The sequence below is a fragment of the Coregonus clupeaformis genome, chromosome 24, assembly GCF_020615455.1.
Source record: "Coregonus clupeaformis isolate EN_2021a chromosome 24, ASM2061545v1, whole genome shotgun sequence".
Lineage (NCBI taxonomy): Eukaryota > Metazoa > Chordata > Actinopteri > Salmoniformes > Salmonidae > Coregonus > Coregonus clupeaformis.
This window is the reverse complement of record NC_059215.1, coordinates 41,391,500-41,411,096: the sequence shown is the minus strand read 5'-3', so window position 1 is coordinate 41,411,096 and position 19,597 is coordinate 41,391,500. Positions and strand designations below refer to the sequence as shown.

General features: G+C 48.2%; 1 pseudogene; it reads left to right on the top strand.

The window, feature by feature from the left end:
- The window catches only part of LOC121537286, a 37,074-nt pseudogene extending 20,660 nt beyond the window's left edge, over positions 1–16,414 (top strand).
- The last annotated feature ends 3,183 nt before the right edge of the window (positions 16,415–19,597 follow it).

Here is a 19,597-nt window from a genome sequence, read left to right as displayed (position 1 = left end):
ATCTCGCCCAATAACTGTACAAGGTACAAACTTTCTTGTGTAGTAGCAGCCAGTGCCATGTACTCTGCTTCACATGTAGATAAAGCTACTGTTGGCTGCTTCTTAGACCTCCATGAAATAACAGGTCCATATTTAGTTAAACTAAAACAATACCCTGTTATGCTTCGTCTGTCACTTTGATCTGCTGCCCAATCAGCATCACTATATGCTACGAGGTTGAGTTTTTCCACCCCCTTTTTGTAACACAACTCCTGATTCATTGTCCCCTTCAAGTACCTCAACACATGTTTAGCTGTTATCCAGTGTTGCTCTTTTGGTTCTGATAGGTATTGTGACAGCTTGCTGACAATCCAACTGATATCCGGTCTTGTACATGTCATCACATACACTGCTCAAAAAAATAAAGGGAACACTTAAACAACACAATGTAACTCCAAGTCAATCACACTTCTGTGAAATCAAACTGTCCACTTAGGAAGCAACACTGATTGACAATACATTTCACATGCTGTTGTGCAAATGGAATAGACAACAGGTGGAAATTATAGGCAATTAGCAAGACACCCCCAATAAAGGACTGGTTTTGCAGGTGGTGACCACAGACCACTTCTCAGTTCCTATGCTTCCTGGCTGATGTTTTGGTCACTTTTGAATGCTGGCGATGCTTTCACTCTAGTGGTAGCATGAGACGGAGTCTACAACCCACACAAGTGGCTCAGGTAGTGCAGCTCATCCAGGATGGCACATCAATGCGAACTGTGGCAAGAAGGTTTGCTGTGTCTGTCAGCGTAGTGTCCAGAGCATGGAGGCTCTACCAGGAGACAGGCCAGTACATCAGGAGACGTGGAGGAGGCCGTAGGAGGGCAACAACTCAGCAGCAGGACTGCTACCTCCGCCTTTGTGCAAGGAGGAGCAGGAGGAGCACTGCCAGAGCCCTGCAAAATGACCTCCAGCAGGCCACAAATGTGCATGTGTCTGCTCAAACGGTCAGAAACGGACTCCATGAGGGTGGTATGAGGGCCCGACGTCCACAGGTGGGGGTTGTGCTTACAGCCCAACACCGTGCAGCACGTTTGGCATTTGCCAGAGAACACCAAGATTGGCAAATTCGCCACTGGCGCCCTGTGCTCTTCACAGATTAAAGCAGGTTCACACTGAGCACGTGACAGACGTGACAGAGTCTGGAGACGCCGTGGAGAACGTTCTGCTGCCTGCAACATCCTCCAGCATGACCGGTTTGGCGGTGGGTCAGTCATGGTGTGGGGTAGCATTTCTTTGGGGGGACACACAGCCCTCCATGTGCTCGCCAGAGGTAGCCTGACTGCCATTAGGTACCGAGATGAGATCCTCAGACCCCTTGTGAGACCATATGCTATTGCGGTTGGCCCTGGGTTCCTCCTAATACAAGACAATGCTAGACCTCATGTGGCTGAAGTGTGTCAGCAGTTCCTGCAAGAGGAAGGCATTGATGCTATGGACCGCCCGTTCCCCAGACCTGAATCCAATTGAGCACATCTGGGACATCATGTCTCGCTCCATCCACCAACGCCACGTTGCACCACAGACTGTCCAGGAGTTGGCGGATGCTTTAGTCCAGGTCTGGGAGGAGATCCCTCAGGAGACCATCCGCCACCTCATCAGGAGCATGCCCAGGCGTTGTAGGGAGGTCATACAGGCACGTGGAGGCCACACACTACTGAGCCTCATTTTGACTTGTTTTAAGGACATTACATCAAAGTTGGATCAGCCTGTAGTGTGGTTTTCCACTTTAATTTTGAGGGTGACTCCAAATCCAGACCTCCATGGGTTGATACATTTGATTTCCATTGATAATTTTTGTGTGATGTTGTTGTCAGCACATTCAACTATGTAAAGAAAAAAGTATTTCATAAGATTATTTCATTCATTCAGTGTCACGGTTTCGGCCGAGGCTGCTCCTCCTCCTTGTTCGGGCAGGCTTCGGCGGTCGTCGTCTCCGGAGTACTAGCTGCCACCGTTCAATGTTTCATGTTTGTTTGGTTTTGTCTGTTTGTAACACCTGTCCCTTGTTAGTGTTTGATTGTATTCCCTATTTAGTTTCGTCATTTGGGTCAGGTGTTATGTGTGATTGTTTTTGTCAGCTGTTCGTGTTCATGGGATTGTGCTCTCTTTCTGTGTATTTTTGAGAGTCCGCACTGCGTGCGCTTTTCCTTGTTTTACACACTGTGTTGTGTGCGTTTTTGTCGTTCTTGCCTCCCGGTTGGGTTGGCTATTTTCTCCTGTTTGGAGTTGTTTTGCACCACTAAAAGACTGTTGACGAACTCTTGTGTGCCTGCGCTTGATTCCCTACACCACATCCACACTCAGCGTTTGTGACAGAATCACACATCACCCATGGAATCAGCAGGAGCAACCGCGCCAACAGCAAGCATGGAGGAACGTCTTCGTGGGCAGGAGGACCGGATTAACCAGGTCTGTCATGCCCTGGAGGGGGTGATGAACACTCTCCACCGATGGGAAACCAGCGGGGTACCCACGGCCCCACCTACCGAACCATCCCCATCGGTCAGTCCTCCTGTCCAACTTCCGGAGCCCAGTGGGATTCGGCTCTCGCTCCCGAGGGCGTACGACGGCTCCGCTGCCGGGTGTCAAGGGTTCTGTTACGGAGTCTAGTTGATAGGTAATCGACTAGTTGGACTGTTCCCCAGACTCCACGCGTAGGGATTTGTACAAGGCTTAACAAGGCTATTGAACTGAACATTGGTGTCTGTCTTTATTCCTTAATCCAACATATCATACAGAAACATGGTATCAGAAGTGGCTCGGAAAACACACGTTTGTTATTTTTGTAGCTAAGTACAGTATAGGCGCAGTTACGTTCCATATGCGAACACAAGCCGTTTCCTACTCACAACACTGATCAACTCGTGTTAGCTGGCTAGCTAGCATCACTACCTACCTCCATGACTGAAGACAAAGAAATCTCCTATTCCATTGCTATGGCAGCGAACATTCCGCCACCAAATCACATGGTTCTCACAGGGGACTGGAATACTAATTGGGACAACTTCAGGGATGAATTCGAGGACTATGCGCTGGCGACCGGTCTACATGAGAAACCCAACGAGGTACAAGCGGCAACTCTGAGGAGTTTAATGGGCAGCGAATGCAGGCATATCTACCGGCACAATCTCACCCTCACGGCACGACAACAGTGTGATGCAAAGGCTATATTGGATGCATTGGGGAATTACTTCAAACCCGCCAGAAACGTAATTTACGAGCGGTTCGTTTTCGGAAGCTGCAAACAGGAAGAGGGTGAGTCAGTACACAACTTTGTAACCCGTTTGAGAGAGAAATCCGCCACTTGTGAATACGGGGGATTGAAAGATGAACTGATTCGTGACAAAATAGTACTGGGAATTGCAAATGAGAATACGCGCCGGCGTCTACTGAGAGAGAGAGGCTTAACATTAGTAACTGCCATCGAAATGTGCCGCACTGACATGAGAATGAGAGCAATGGAAACGGAAACCCCACGCTCCGACGTTGATACTGTTCACGCTGTTGCTAGGCAGACATTCAGACAAAACCAATCGAGGCAGAGTAATTCACCACGAACGGTGAACACAGAGAGCCCCGTAGCATGTAAATACTGTGGGAATACACACACACGTGGCAAAGAGCACTGCCCGGCCTATGGAAAACCATGCAGAGCTTGTGGAACTAATAATCACTTTGCAAAAGTGTGTCTCAAACGCAAAAGAAGGGTGAGTGAGGGCAAGATTCACTGTGTTGATGATGTTACTCAATGTTCAGAGCTGAACAGTGAAAGTGACATTTACATGCATGAATCCATTGGGGCTGTACACTCAAGAGGGAAGAAATGGTTTGTGACACTACGATTACACAACAAGCAACAACAATGTCAACTGGATTCGGGCGCTACATGCAACGTAATGAGCTACAAAGACAAAATCAATCTGGCACCTGACACACATCTATTTCCCAGCGATACTAGACTAAAGCTGTACTCAGGAGAACTAATGAGCTCTATGGGCACCTTTGAGACCGAATGTGTTATTCGGGGACGCAAACACAAGCTGGAGTTCGAGATTGTGAAAACCAGTCAAAATCCTCTCCTCTCAGGCTCTACATGCGAACGCCTGGGACTGATGCAGTTCACTGTACCAAATGACCTGCACATTGTGGATCATGTCCAGCATGGACCCCTGTCCAAAGAACAACTACTCAGCAGATATGACGATGTATTCAACATGCCCGTTGAATCAGTGCCTGGGGAGGTACACTTTGAAGTGGATGAGAGCATTACTCCAGTCCAGTGTGCTCCTCGCAATGTGCCCATTGCAATGAAAGTGGCTGTGAAGGCCCAGCTGGACAAGTACGAGGCCGATGGCCACATGACATCTGTGACTGAACCAACTGACTGGATCAGCAATATGGTCATAGTGAAAAAAACCAGAGAAGCTGAGGGTCTGCATCGACCCAAAGCATCTGAACCAAGCACTGAAACGATCCCACTACATCATGCCGACACTAGAGGATGTCCTCTATAAGCTTCCCAAGGCCAGGATTTTCACCTTGGTGGATGCCCGAGATGCATTCCTTCAATGCCAGCTGGACGAAGAAAGCAGCTTCATGACTACCTTCTGGACCCCCTGGGGTCGGAAACGCTGGCTCAAGCTCCCGTTTGGTGTCTCAGTGGCGCCTGAGGTATACCAACGCAAGCAGCACGAGTTACTGGCTGGGCTCAAGGGCATTGAACCCATCGCCGATGATATCCTGATCGTAGGCTGTGGTGAAACAGACGAAGAAGCAGAACGCGACCACGATGTGAAGCTCCTGGCACTGATGGAGCGCTGCCGATCAGTTAAGCTTCGTCTTGGCCTGAAGAAGCTGCAGTTCAAGGTGAAAGACGTCCACTTCCATGGCCACATTCTCTCGGCAAAAGGCCTGAAGCCGGACCCAGACAAGGTCCAAGCGATCCTCGACATGCCAAACCCGTCTGATGCAAAAGGAGTACAGCGTCTCATCGGCTTTGCAAACTATCTTGCAAAGTTCATGCCACACCTATCAGCAGTCTGTGAGCCTCTGCGCCGGTTGCTGGACAAAGACACACCATGGCACTGGCTACCCAAGCACGAGGCCGCAGTGCAGGAGATGAAATCTCTGGCTTCATCCATGCCAGTGTTGCGCTACTACGACGTCACGAAGCCTGTCACAATCCAGAGCGACTCTAGCCAAAGGGGGACTTGGATGCTGCCTTATGCAGGAAGGCCAGCCCGTTGCGTTTGCCTCGAGAGCGCTCACCCCCACCGAACAAAACTATGCACAAATTGAGAAAGAGTGCCTCAGCATCGTCTTCTCCTGCCAGCGATTCCATCACTACTTATATGGTCGAGAGCTGGTCACCGCTGAAACTGACCACAAACCACTCATTGCCATATTCAGTAAACCTCTCCTCAACGCGCCCAAGAGGCTTCAAAGTATGCTCCCTGACTCTGCAAAACTACAGCCTGAAGGTCATTTACAAGCCAGGACCTGAGATGTACATCAGCGACACACTGAGCAGGGCAACAGCACAATGTACAGGTAGAGGCACTGCCTATCAGCGGCAGGCCATCTGCTCGCTACAGCAGGAACAACAAGATGTTCAACAGATCAATCAGGCAGACTACTTAAACGTGACAGATCACCGCCTAGCCCAGATCAGGCAACATACTGACAAGGACGAACACCTACAGTCACTGAAGTCCATGGCTCTAGCAGGTTGGCCATATCTGAAAGAGGAGACACCTTTCACAGTGAGAGAATACTGGACCTTTCGAGATGAGATCAGTGTGCAAAATGGCGTCTTGTTCAGAGGTCAGAAGGTCATTATTCCCAAATCACTACGTCCAGAGATGCTTACCCGCATACACTCCAGTCACGTCGGAGGTGACGCATGCTACCGTCAGGCTCGTGAAACATTATACTGGCCAAACATGCAAGCAGAAATTAAAGACTTTGTCAGCAACTGTACCACATGCAACGAGTACGCTCATGAACAGCAAAAGGAAACCATGATGTCACACGAACTGCCCACAAGGGCCTGGCAAATCATCAGCATGGACTTATTCAGCCACAGACAAAAGGACTATCTTCTCCTCGTTGATCATTACTCTGACTTTTGGGAAATTGAACTGCTCCCTGACTTGTCCGCAGAGACGGTCATAAAGCGCTGCAAGGCGCAGTTTGCAAGGCAAGGTCAGCCTGACAAGGTAATCACGGACAATGGCCCACAATTCACTGCACAGTTCAAGCGTTTCGCCTCAGAATGGGAGTTTGACCACGTGACCTCCTCTCCAAGACACCCAAAAGCAAATGGCAAGGCAGAATCAGCTGTCAAGATTGCAAAAAACCTGTTAAGCAGGGCCTTGCGCGACAGCAACGACCCATGGAAAGCGATCTTACAGTGGAGGAACACACCCACCGAAAACATGGACAGCAGCCCAGCACAACGCCTTCTGTCCAGACGTCTGAAGACTACTATCCCCGTAGCTAACAAGCTACTTGAGCCCTGCGTCATGGTTGGCGTCACGGACAAACTGCGTCACAGAAAGCAGCTCGCTAAGTGCTTCTACGACCGGACTGCTCGAGACCTACCAGAGCTGGAGGTGGGTGAAACTATAAGGATGAAACCGCTGCCGGGAGACCACACAGGACTTTGGAGGCTGGGCACATGCCTACAGAGAGTTGCACCACGTTCTTACCTGGTGGATGTTGGTGGCTCCCTCTATCGTCGCAATCGGGTGGATCTGCGCGTAGCAGAGCAGACAAACCAGAACATGCCATACACTCACTTAGATGAGCTGGATCACAGTCCAGGCCTAAGGGTAAGGGGTGCAGAATTGAGACATGAGCCAACTGAAGGTGAAGCTTCTACCCCACCAAACTCTCCAGCTCGTGGCCCTAATCCTACCCCTGTCAGAGCCAATACTTACTCACGGGTGGGTCGGCTGTGCAAGCCACCGGACAGGCTTACTCTGTAAGCAAGAGACTTAACTTGTTGTCTGTTAATTTAAAAAAGGAAGATGACAGCTGAAGTAAAAAGAAAATGTCATGCTTTTCAATTGTTATGACTTGACTGTTAAGAACGCAATGTTATGCCGTTATGTTTGCACTTTCTATTGAAAAGGATGATGTTACGGAGTCTAGTTGATAGGTAATCGACTAGTTGGACTGTTCCCCAGACTCCACGCGTAGGGATTTGTACAAGGCTTAACAAGGCTATTGAACTGAACATTGGTGTCTGTCTTTATTCCTTAATCCAACATATCATACAGAAACAGGTTCCTGCTGCAAGTGGAGCTCTACCTCGCCACCGTACACCCGGCGCCCTCGGGACACGAGAGCGTCTCAGCCCTCATCTCCTGTCTCACCGGCAAGGCGTTGGAGTGGGCCAACGCCGAATGGAGGAGAATGGACGCCGCTACCACTACCTATGCAGAGTTCTCCCGCCGCTTCCGTGCTGTGTTTGACCATCCACCGGAAGGGAAGGCGGCGGGGGAGCGTCTGTTCTACCTCCGACAGGGGATGAGGAGCGCCCAGGACTTTGCTTTGGAATTCCGGACTCTAGCGGCCGATGCAGGGTGGAATGAGCGGGCCCTCATAGACCACTTCCGTTGCAGCCTCCGGGAGGACGTCCAGAGAGAGTTGGCGTGCAGGGACACCTCGTTGACGTTTGACCAACTTGTCGACATGGCCATTCGGCTGGATACCCTGCTCGCCACCCGTCGACGTCCCGGGTGGGGTTCGCCCATTTCACCCTCCAGCACCTCCCGAGTCGAGCCCTATGGAGCTCGGGGGTGCTGGCGCTAGAGAACGGAGGAGTAGGAACCCGAGGGGGGCCGTTCCTGCACTAACTGTGGCCGTGGAGGGCACACCGCGGCTAGGTGTTGGGGAGGGTCCCCCGGTGGAGGAGAAGGCAGGTCACGCATTTGGGGGTCCCCCCAGGTGAGTAGGCGCCCTACTTACCCAGAGCTTTCTGTCGTTCACCTAACCTTGCCTGTTTGTTTTCCACAGGTTGCACCTCGTTCCCAGCATAAGGCGCTGGTAGATTCAGGCGCAGCTGGGAATTTTGTAGATCGCCAGTTCTGTGTAGAGTTAGGGATTCCTCTCCTTCCCGTAGATAAGCCTTTCCCTGTTCATGCCCTAGATAGCCGTCCGTTAGGATCTGGGTTGATTAGGGAGGTCACGGCACCCCTTACGATGATGGCGCAGGAGGGTCATGAGGAGACGATTCAGCTCTATCTGATTGACTCTCCTGCGTATCCGGTAGTGCTGGGCCTTCCCTGGTTGATGACCCATGACCCTACTATTTTGTGGCGGAGAAAGCTCTTAAAGGGTGGTCTGCCCAGTGTGAGGGGCGGTGTCTGGGTGTTTCCATAGGGGCGACCTCGGTGGAAAGTCCGAATCTAATGTCAGCACTGCATATTCCCCCCGAGTATGAGGATTTGAAACTGGTGTTTAGTAAAACTAGGGCGGCGCAGCTGCCACCTCATAGACTGGGGGATTGTGCGATAGATCTCCAGTCAGGAGCAGCTCTCCCGCGGAGCCATGTGTATCCCTTGTCTCAAGAGGAGAGGAAGGCAATGGAGACGTACATCGCCGAGTCTCTGAGACAGGGATACATACGGGCCTCCACTTCACCCGCTTCCTCAAGTTTCTTTTTGTGAAGAAAAAGGATGGAGGTCTGCGCCCGTGTATTGATTACCGCGGTCTCAATCAGATTACGGTGAAGTACAGCTATCCACTTCCTCTGATTGCGACTATGACGGAGTCATTGCACGGTGCTCAGTTCTTTACAAAATTGGATCTCAGGAGCGCATATAACTTGGTGCGCATTAGAGAGGGCGATGAATGGAAGACAGCGTTTAGCACGACTTCCGGACATTACGAGTATCTAGTCATGCCATATGGGTTAATGAATGCTCCCTCAGTCTTCCAATCCTTCGTCGATGAGATTTTCCGGGACATGCAGGGACAGGGAGTAGTCGTGTACATAGACGATATTCTGGTGTACAGTCCTACCCGAGCAGAGCATGTAGCCCTGGTGCGCCGAGTATTGAGGAGGCTGTTGGAGCATGACCTATATGTCAAGGCAGAGAAATGTCTGTTCTTTCAGAAGTCGGTCTCCTTTCTGGGTTATCAGTTGTCTGCGTCAGGGGTGAAGATGGAGGTAGACCGGGTGTCAGCTGTGCGTAATTGGCAGACCCCAACCACTGTGAAGGAGGTGCAACAGTTCTTGGGTTTTGCAAATTATTACCGGAGGTTTATCCGGGGTTTTGGACAGGTGGCAGCTCCCATAACGTCTCTGTTGAAGGGGGGTCCGGTGCGCTTGCGGTGGTCAGCTGAGGCGGACAGGGCTTTTGGGAAACTGAAGGACCTGTTTACCTCGGCGCCGGTGTTGGCGCATCCGGATCCCTCTTTACCTTTCCAGGTAGAGGTGGACGCGTCAGAGGCCGGTATAGGGGCCGTTCTTTCCCAACGTTCTGGCACACCACCTAAACTCCGTCCCTGTGCGTTTTATTCTAAAAAGCTCAGTCCGGCGGAGCGGAATTATGACGTAGGAGACAGGGAGCTGTTAGCCGTGGTACAGGCCCTAAAGGTGTGGCGGCATTGGCTTGAGGGGGCTCAACACCCTTTCCTCATTCTAACTGACCACCGTAACCTGGAATACATCCGGGCAGCTAGGAGACTGAATCCTCGCCAGGCCCGCTGGACTATGTTTCTAGCCCGGTTTGTGTTTAAAATTACTTACATCCCTGGGTCCCAGAACGGGAAGGCAGATGCTCTGTCTCGGCGGTATGACGCGGAGGAGAGGTCCGTTGAGCCCACTCCCATACTACCAGAGTCTTGTCTGGTTGCACCGGTGGTGTGGGAGGTTGATGCCGAGATCGAGCGGGCGTTACGCACCGACCCAAGTCCTCCCCAGTGTCCAGTGGGTCGGACGTACGTTCCGCTCGAGGTACGCGATCGCCTCATTTATTGGGCTCATCGTCCCCCTCCTCTGGACATCCGGTATCGGCCGGACAGTTCACTGCCTTAGCACGAAGTACTGGTGGCCAACGTTAGCTATGGATGTGAGGATTTATGTCTCCTCCTGTTCGGTGTGTGCCCAGTGTAAGGCGCCCAGACATTTGCCCAGGGGTAAGCTACAACCCCTGCCCGTTCCACAACGACCCTGGTCCCACCTCTCGGTGGATTTTGTTACCGACCTTCCCCCCTCACAGGGGAATACTACCATCCTGGTCGTTGTGGATCGGTTCTCGAAGGCCTGTCGTCTCCTTCCCATGCCGGGTCTACCCACTGCCCTACAGACCGCTGAGGCTCTGTTTACCCATGTCTTCCGGCATTACGGGGTACCCGAGGATATAGTGTCTGATCGAGGCCCCCAGTTCACCTCCAGAGTGTGGAGAGCGTTTATGGAACGGTTGGGGGTTTCGGTAAGCCTTACCTCGGGTTACCATCCAGAGAGTAATGGGCAGGTTGAACGTGTTAACCAGGATGTGGGTAGGTTTCTGAGGTCTTATTGCCAGGGCCGGCCGGAGGAGTGGGCGAGATACGTTCCTTGGGCCGAGATGGCACAGAACTCTCTCCGCCACTCCTCCACCCAACTAACCCCTTTCCAGTGTGTGTTAGGCTACCAGCCGGTTCTGGCACCTTGGCACGGGAGCCAGATCGAGGCCCCTGCGGTGGATGAATGGGTGCGGCGCTCGGAGGAGACTTGGAACGCTGCCCACGTACATCTGCAGCGGGCCATCCGTCGGCAGAAAACGAGCGCCGATCTCCACCGCAGTGAGGGGCCTGTGTACGCACCTGGAGATCGAGTCTGGCTCTCGACCAGAAACCTGCCCCTCCGCCTGCCCTGCCGGAAGCTGGGTCGGCGGTTTGTGGGGCCATTCAAAGTCCTGAGGAGGTTGAACGAGGTGTGTTACAGGTTAGAACTGCCTATTGACTATAGGAATATTAACCCCTCGTTCCATGTGTCTCTCCTCAGGCCGGTGGTAGCTGGTCCACTCCAGGAGTATGAGATAGAGGAGACTCCTCCGCCCCCGTTGGACATCGAGGGGGCTCCGGCGTACACTGTGAGGTCCATCCTTGATTCGAGACGCCGGATGGGGGTCTTCAATATCTCGTGGAGTGGGAGGGGTACGGCCCGGAGGAGCGGTGCTGGGTGCCAAGGAGGGACATATTGGACCAGTCCCTGCTGACCGAGTTCCATCGGGGTCATCCTACGCGCCCTGCTCCGCGTCGTCCTGGTCGTCCCCGAGGCCGGGGTCGGCGCACGGCTGGAGCCGCGCGTCAAGGGGGGGGTACTGTCACGGTTTCGGCCGAGGCTGCTCCTCCTCCTTGTTCGGGCAGGCTTCGGCGGTCGTCGTCTCCGGAGTACTAGCTGCCACCGTTCAATGTTTCATGTTTGTTTGGTTTTGTCTGTTTGTAACACCTGTCCCTTGTTAGTGTTTGATTGTGTTCCCTATTTAGTTTCGTCATTTGGGTCAGGTGTTATGTGTGATTGTTTTTGTCAGCTGTTCGTGTTCATGGGATTGTGCTCTCTTTCTGTGTATTTTTGAGAGTCCGCACTGCGTGCGCTTTTCCTTGTTTTACGCACTGTGTTGTGTGCGTTTTTGTCGTTCTTGCCTCCCGGTTGGGTTGGCTATTTTCTCCTGTTTGGAGTTGTTTTGCACCACTAAAAGACTGTTGACGAACTCTTGTGTGCCTGCGCTTGATTCCCTACACCACATCCACACTCAGCGTTTGTGACATTCAGATCTAGGATGTGTTATTTTAGTCTTCCCTTTATTTTTTTGAGCAGTGTATATCAAGCTGCCTATCACTTCACGATACCTTTTTGAATCAATAGGTTCACCATCACCATCAAAGTTTTGTTTTTGTTCACATGCTGTTGACCTTGTTTTACAGTCTGACATACCAAACCTTTCCAGTATCTTGGTTATGTACCTTGTTTGATTCATCTTTATTTTCCCTTCACTTTGTGTAAAATCAATGCCTAGGAAATGTCTAAGCCTCCCAAGATCTTTCATCTTAAATTTTTCACTTAACATTTATTTTACACTTGTGAGTGAGTCACTATCACTAGCAGCGATAATTAGATCATCGACCCAAATTATCAAAATGATCCTTTCTGTTGCAGTTTGTTTGTTATAAACACAGTGATCAGCTGGGTTCTGTGTAAAACCATTTTCACTAAGGTGATCATGCAACATTTTGTTCCAGTTCCTTCCTGACTGTTTCAGGCTGTACAGTGACTTGTTCAGTTTGCAGACTAGTTGCTCACCTGTATCTGACCCTCTGGTTGCTCCATGTACACTTCACAGTCAATAGGAGCATGTAGATATGCTGTTTTGACATCCATCTGATGTAACTCTAAGTCATACTGAGCTGCTAGCTGCATCAAACAGCGTACTGATGTCATATTTGCAGTTGGAGAAAAAGTATCCTTATAGTCTATTCCTGCCACTTGACTATACCCCTTTGCAACATATCTTTCCTTGTATGTCTCAGTCTCATCTGAATTGTTTTTGACCTCATAGACCCACCTGCCCCCCACTGCATTTCTACTCTCTGGCAGTGTGGTCAATGTGAATGTATCATTTTCCATAAGGGAATCCATCTCCTCCTTCATAGCAGTAGCCCAAATCTCTGATTTTGGTGAAATCATTGCTTCTTTGAAGGTTTGTGGTGCATTGCACATTACTCTGTAGCAGTAGTCAACACTAGGTGGTATCTGGTCATCACCCTTCACTTTACACTCATAGTTTTTTAAGTACTGGGGCTTCTTCCTTGCTCTGTCTGGATAGCGTGGACTCTGACTATCTGAAGTCTCGATTTGCACATCTTGTGTCTCTTTGGAATTTTGATCTGCCATCTTGGCTTTTGGCATGGGGGATTAAAATCTCTCCCCATGAAGATCATCACTCATTTCCAAATCTGTCTGAGTTTGGCGTTCGACTACACCTTTTGTAACGAACTTGACTAATCTGTTTTTAAGAACTTTTCCAGTGTCTGGGTAGTAGACTAGGTATGCTGGACTATTTTTATCATACCCGACAAAAATACCCTTTTCACATCTTGAGTCCAACTTTTTCTTGTTCTGTCTGTATGGATAGCAAACAGATCCAAATTATTTCATCTTTGAAAGATCAGGCTTTCTCCCAGTAAACATGTAGTGTGGAGTCTGTCCTACACGCTTATTGTAACACCTATTGCGAATTACTGCAGCAGTCATTACAGCATATGTCCACAAGTTAATTGGTAGGTTGCTCTCAAGTAGCATGCATCTTGCCATTTCAAACAGTGTTCTCCAATTTCTCTCAGCGGTCCCATTTTGATGGGGTGAGTAAGGGGCTGAAGTTTCATGTCTTATGGCATTCTTACTGAGCAGTGACTGGAACTCTTTGGCTGTGAACTCTGTGCCATTATCTGACCTGACACACTTTATTTTAATAATAATAATAATATGCCATTTAGCAGACGCTTTTATCCAAAGCGACTTACAGTCATGCGTGCATACATTCTTTTTTTTTGTGTATAGGTGGTCCCGGGGATCGAACCCACTACCTTGGCGTTACAAGCGCCGTGCTCTACCAGCTGAGCTACAGAGGACCACATTTTCCCATAAGGGGCCACATCAGCAATAAACTTCTCAGTAGCTTTTACAGTATCACTCTTTGCTTTTAGGAAATACACAAAAACTCTCCCTGAATAATCATCCGTAAATGCTAGAGTATATCTGAACCCATCTTTCGCCTCTGGCTCAATAGGGCCACCCAAATCAGTGTGCACAAGCTCAAGAGCCGCTTATTTCACAGTTGAGGGTAGATTTGTCAATCTTACCTGTGATTTTCATTCCCTCTGTCACATTTTCTAACTTTGACACATCCTCAAAATTACAGTGGCCAAGAATTTTGTGCCATGTGTGAATATCATAGCACCCATGACATCCATCATCATTTTCATCACTTACAGTGTAAGTCTATCGTACTCCTCGATGTCAAAAGTGGTACCGTTCTTGTGGATGAGCTTGTTACACCCCTGTCGAAAGTTGACTGAAGCTCCGTTGGCTGTCGCTGCTTTAACAGAGAAAATGTCCTGTGGAAACGACGGCACGTACAGCGCCTTTGTCAGCGTTGTTTTCACCCGACGGCCCGTGTTGTCTCTCAGGTAAACCTCCGCTGCACCTCTCCGCGACACCATTCGTTCTTGTTCCGTCAGCCAGCTCCACCAAATGTTTTTCCGGTTTGAAAGTCTCGTCAAACTCCTTAAACTTCCCGATGTCCGTGACTATATGTGACGTTGCTCCCGTATCAACCATCAGCCCTTTCTGTTTCAGTCCACGAACCTGACAGTCACTTATTCTGAATGCAAATGTGTGGCCTTCAGCATCTGTTACTTGTTTCACATTGTCTCTTCTTTTCCGTCTGCAATTTGCGTCAGTATGAGTGGAGCTCTTGCAAAAACTACACCACTGTCTCCGTTCTCTGTGCTCTCCAGTAACGGTACATTCCCGGGCCTTGTGCCCTTTCTGGCCACAGTTGAAGCAGGTTATCTCGGTCCCTTTATCTCTCTTGGCCAGCTAACTTTAATGTTACTTGCCTTCATCATGTTGTCGTCAGTGGAAATGGCGCTAAACTTCTCTGCTTTCATAGCTCCTCAACTTGGTTTTGAACTTGCCAAAAGTTGTCGGCTCGTCACTCTGCGTTATGTGGATGGCAAACGGCTTAAATGATTGGGGCAAACCTTTCAGAATCATTGCAATCAACAGCCCGTCACTTAAAGTCTCTTCAGCATTCCTCAGTGCTGTAATAGCCGTCTCAGCATGAATTATATAGTCCGTAACATTTTCGTCAGCGGCTTTCTGAAGAGAAGTTAGCTCAGTGTAGAGGCTAATCACATGTGGCTTCCCTTTACCTGCATAATGTTCCCTCAATATCTTCAACGCTTTTCTCCCATCATCTGCTGCTTCTCTCATTATCAGGGAAATACTTTTATCATCCAAAACCTGTATCAATTCGGCGTAGGCTTCTTCATTTTTCTCTCTGTCTTCTTCATCTTCATCCACGCTCAATATGGCAGCCTTTAGCCCTAGCAAACGCAAGTGCCCCAAAAACTTCGTCTCCCATCACTGTCGAAACATAATCTATTTCATCGGCTTCCATGTTCCCTTCTGGGCCCATAACCTGTTGGTACTGTCATCTTCAGGACAGGAATACCGGTTTACTTAACGATGAACATGTGTGTTTATTCCTCCGTTAAGTAAACCGGTATTCCTGTCCTGAAGATGACAGCACCAACAGGGACACAGCTACCTATACTTGATAGAAATGGCTGGACGTAATGAAAAGACACATACAAAAAAAAACGTTTCGGCAAAAACCTACAGTTTTGAATACAAATCTAGTGGTTGCAGTGTTTCCATTACCCATTGTAGGCAAATTTTGCATTAATAAATTGCCGACAGCCTGTATGCCCTCCCACTTATCTGTTTCATGTCTCAGGTAGCCCGTGAAAGCCAGCATAATTGACTAATATTTGCCATATTCTAATTAGTCTCATGTGCCAACGTATTGCCTAGGTCCTTGTAGATCGAAAATAATTGGATGGTGAAACTTGCCAGCCAACCAGAAAAGCAAGGCGAAGCAATTCAGGCATTCTTGAAAGTCAGGACAATCCTTGTCCTGCAAAGAAACATTATTTTTATAGTTGAAAAAAAAGATTTTGCAAGCAGTTGGCATTTATAATTAAATGTGAATTGGAGCTTATAGTTATGTGATGACATCACGTGCACTGCATACCTTCAAAAGTATTCGGCAATCATTTTTTTTTCGAAAAACACAGTTTCCAACAGTATTTCTAACAATAAAGAAAGTTAAACAAAATAAAAATCCACCCCTATCAAACGGATAAAACAGTAGTTGATCTTTATAAAATGTCTCCTGTATATGCCGTTTCCATTACATTTTTGCGACATTGCTTTTGTCGAATAAACCTAGGTCAGTGGAAACCTGCCTATAGAAACACCATGTGTAACACCAATTCTCTTAACAGGAAATTAACAGAAGCCTCTTCAATAAACGAGGAATAAAATATAATCATACACATTTCTGACGATCTACCTTAACATTTCAATTGCTAAACATGATCACATTATAGAGGTAACTTCTTATCGTGACATATATGACAAGAAAGTGTAACATTTTACCTGGAGATGCACCACAATAGGTTTCGGCGCCAACAATATGCCGACGCTCCAAACTCTAATACAAGTTTCTCTTCTTTTACAGGTAATCAACAACAATCAAGAAGACATCTCTAACCCACATTATTATCAATAAATACATGTGCTTTTCATCAACCGTAAATCATCGTCAGTGTCTGGTTATTCATAATTTATTTTAGATCAAGTGATGAGGACATGAGACGATCATCAGCGTGTCAGTGTCTGTCTGCATGCGTGCTTGCGTAAAACATTTTCGGCCTGAACTTTACAGCCCAGAAAATATTGTCCCAACCAATTAGAAGAAATCGAAAAAAATCACTCTCACGTGCTTTTCGTCTAATTCCTCCCCCTACATCCAATGAGGATAAATCTCTTTCTGAATCGTGCGTATTATGTGTAATTTCCATATAAATTAGCTTCATTAAAAAAGGGACACTTTCTTATTTAATGAGGCTCATTTGGAATTCTGTATTTAATAAGACATGTAATCCTAGACTCGCCCACTAATAGCCAACGATTAGCAGGGCTGTAGTATCAATTCTGTGTGTGTGTGTGTGTGTGTGTGTGTGCAGGGGCAGAAGTAGTGATTTGAAGGGCCCAGGGATTTATTGTAAAATGTTAATGTCCCTTGCACAAGTACAGTGAAATGCTTTTCTTACAAGCTCCAAACCCAACAATGCAGTAATCAATATCAATGTAGCACAAAAAATAACATAAAGGTAGAACAAAAACACACAAGAAATAAAAATACGAAATAAGAAGACAAGAAAGTAAGATGCTATATACAGGGTAGACAATTTATACTGAACAAAAAAATAAAACGCAACATGTAAAGTGTTGGTTTCATGAGCTGAAATAAAAGAGGCCAGAAATGTTCCATATGCACAAAAAGCTTATTTCTCTCAAATGTTGTTTTTAGGTATCTGTGACCAACAAATGTTAATGAGCATTTCTCCTTTGCCAAGATAAGCCATCCACCTGACAGGTGTGGCATATCAAGAAGCTGATTAAACAGCATGATCATTACACAGGTGCACCTTGTGCGGGGGACAAAAGGCCACTCTAAAATGTGCAGTTTAGTCACACAACACAATGTCACAGATGTCTAAAGTTTTGAGGGAGTGTGCAATTGGCATGCTGACTGCAGGAATGTCCACCAGAGCTATTGCCAGATAATTTAATGTTAATTCCTCTACCATAAGCCACCTCCAAAGTTGTTTTAGAGAGTTTAGCAGTATGTCCAACCGGCCTCACAACCGCAGACCACGTTTAACCACGCCAGCCCAGGACCACCACATCCAGCTTCTTGACCTGCAAGATCGTCTAGGCCAGCCACCTGGACAGCTGATAAAACTGTGGGTTTGCACAACCAAAGAATTTCTGCACAAACTGTCAGAAAACGTCTCAGGGAAGCTCATCTGCGTGCAGATGGCAGACAGCGTGTGTATGGCGTCGTGTGGGCGAGCTGTTTGCTGATGTCAACGTTGTGAACAGAGTGCCCCATGGTGGCGGTGGGGTTATGGTATGGGCAGGCAGAAGCTACGCACAACAAACACAATTGCATTTTATCGATGGCAATTTGAATGCACAGAGATACCGTGACGAGATCCTGAGGCCCATTGTTGTGCCATTCATCTGCCACCATCACATGTTTCAGCATGATAATGCACTGCCCCATGTTGCAAGGATCTGTACACAATTCCTGGAATCTGAAAATGTCCCAGTTCTTCCATGGCCTACATACTCACCAGACATGTCACACATTGAGCATGTTTGGGATGCTCTGGATTGACGTGTATGACAGCGTGTTACAGTTCCTTCCAATATCCAGCAACTTCGCACAGCCAATGAATAGAAGTGGGACAACATTCCACAGGCCACAATCAACAGCCTGATCAACTCTATGCTAAGAGGATGTGTCGCACTGCATGAGGAAAATGGTGTTCACACTAGATACTGACTGGTTTTCTGATCCACGCCCCTACTTTTTTTTTAGGTATCTGTGACCAACAAATGCATATCTGTATTCCCAGTCATGTGAAATGTATAGATTAGGGCATAATTAATTTATTACCAAATTGACTGATTTCCTTAAATGAACTGTAGCTCAGTAAAATCTTTGAAATTGTTGCATGTTGTGTTTATATTTGTGTTCAGTGTAACTGTAAAAATGTATTACCTTTTAATTGTCAAACAAATTGCTTCAAAAATGTGGTTACCTTCGCACGTTCATCCAAAATAATTCCAGCATCTGAACAGTGCACTGTGCACCCGCCAACTTTCCTTACATTTGCAAGTGGCAGAAACTATCTCACTGGAGAAAGCATCCGAGCGAGGGAAACAGCACCCCTCTGTCTTACTATATGTAGCCCATGTATCTGATGCTGTCTGGACAACAAGAGTATGACATGCCATAATATTTTTGGCCAGACAGCATCATACTGTACATGTCCTCTGCCTCGACGATGATGGCAGTACTATCAGCAGCACCGGTCTTTTTATTAAAGAAATGCGTATTGTATCCTCCTAGTCAGGGCCGTGCACAGACCTTTCAGGGGGCAGGTGCTCAAAATGAAATTAAGGGCAGCCCCCTGATTGAAAAGATTATTTCAAATTACATTTACATTTTACATTTTAGTCATTTAGCAGACGCTCTTATCCAGAGCGACTTACAGGAGCAATTAGGGTTAAGTGCCTTGCTCAAGGGTACATTTACGTCATTTAGCAGACGCTCTTATCCAGAGCGACTCACAAATTGGTGCGTTCACCCTATAGCCAGTGGGATAACCACTTTACAATTTTTTGGGGGGGGGGTAGAAGGATTACTTTATCCTATCCCAGGTATTCCTTAAAGAGGTGGGGTTTCAAATGTCTCCGGAAGGTGGTGAGTGACTCCGCTGTCCTGGCGTCGTGAGGGAGCTTGTTCCACCATTGGGGTGCCAGAGCAGCGAACAGTTTTGACTGGGCTGAGCGGGAACTATGCTTCCGCAGAGGAAGGGAGCCAGCAGGCCAGAGGTGGATGAACGCAATGCCCTCGTTTGGGTGTAGGGACTGATCAGAGCCCGAAGGTACAGAGGTGCCGTTCCCCTCACTGCTCCATAGGCAAGCACCATGGTCTTGTAGCGGATGCGAGCTTCAACTGGAAGCCAGTGGAGTGTGCGGAGGAGGGGGGTGACGTGAGAGAACTTGGGAAGGTTGAACACCAGACGGGCTGCGGCATTCTGGATGAGTTGTAGGGGTTTAATGGCACAGGCAGGGAGGCCAGCCAACAGCGAGTTGCAGTAGTCCAGACGGGAGATGACAAGTGCCTGGATT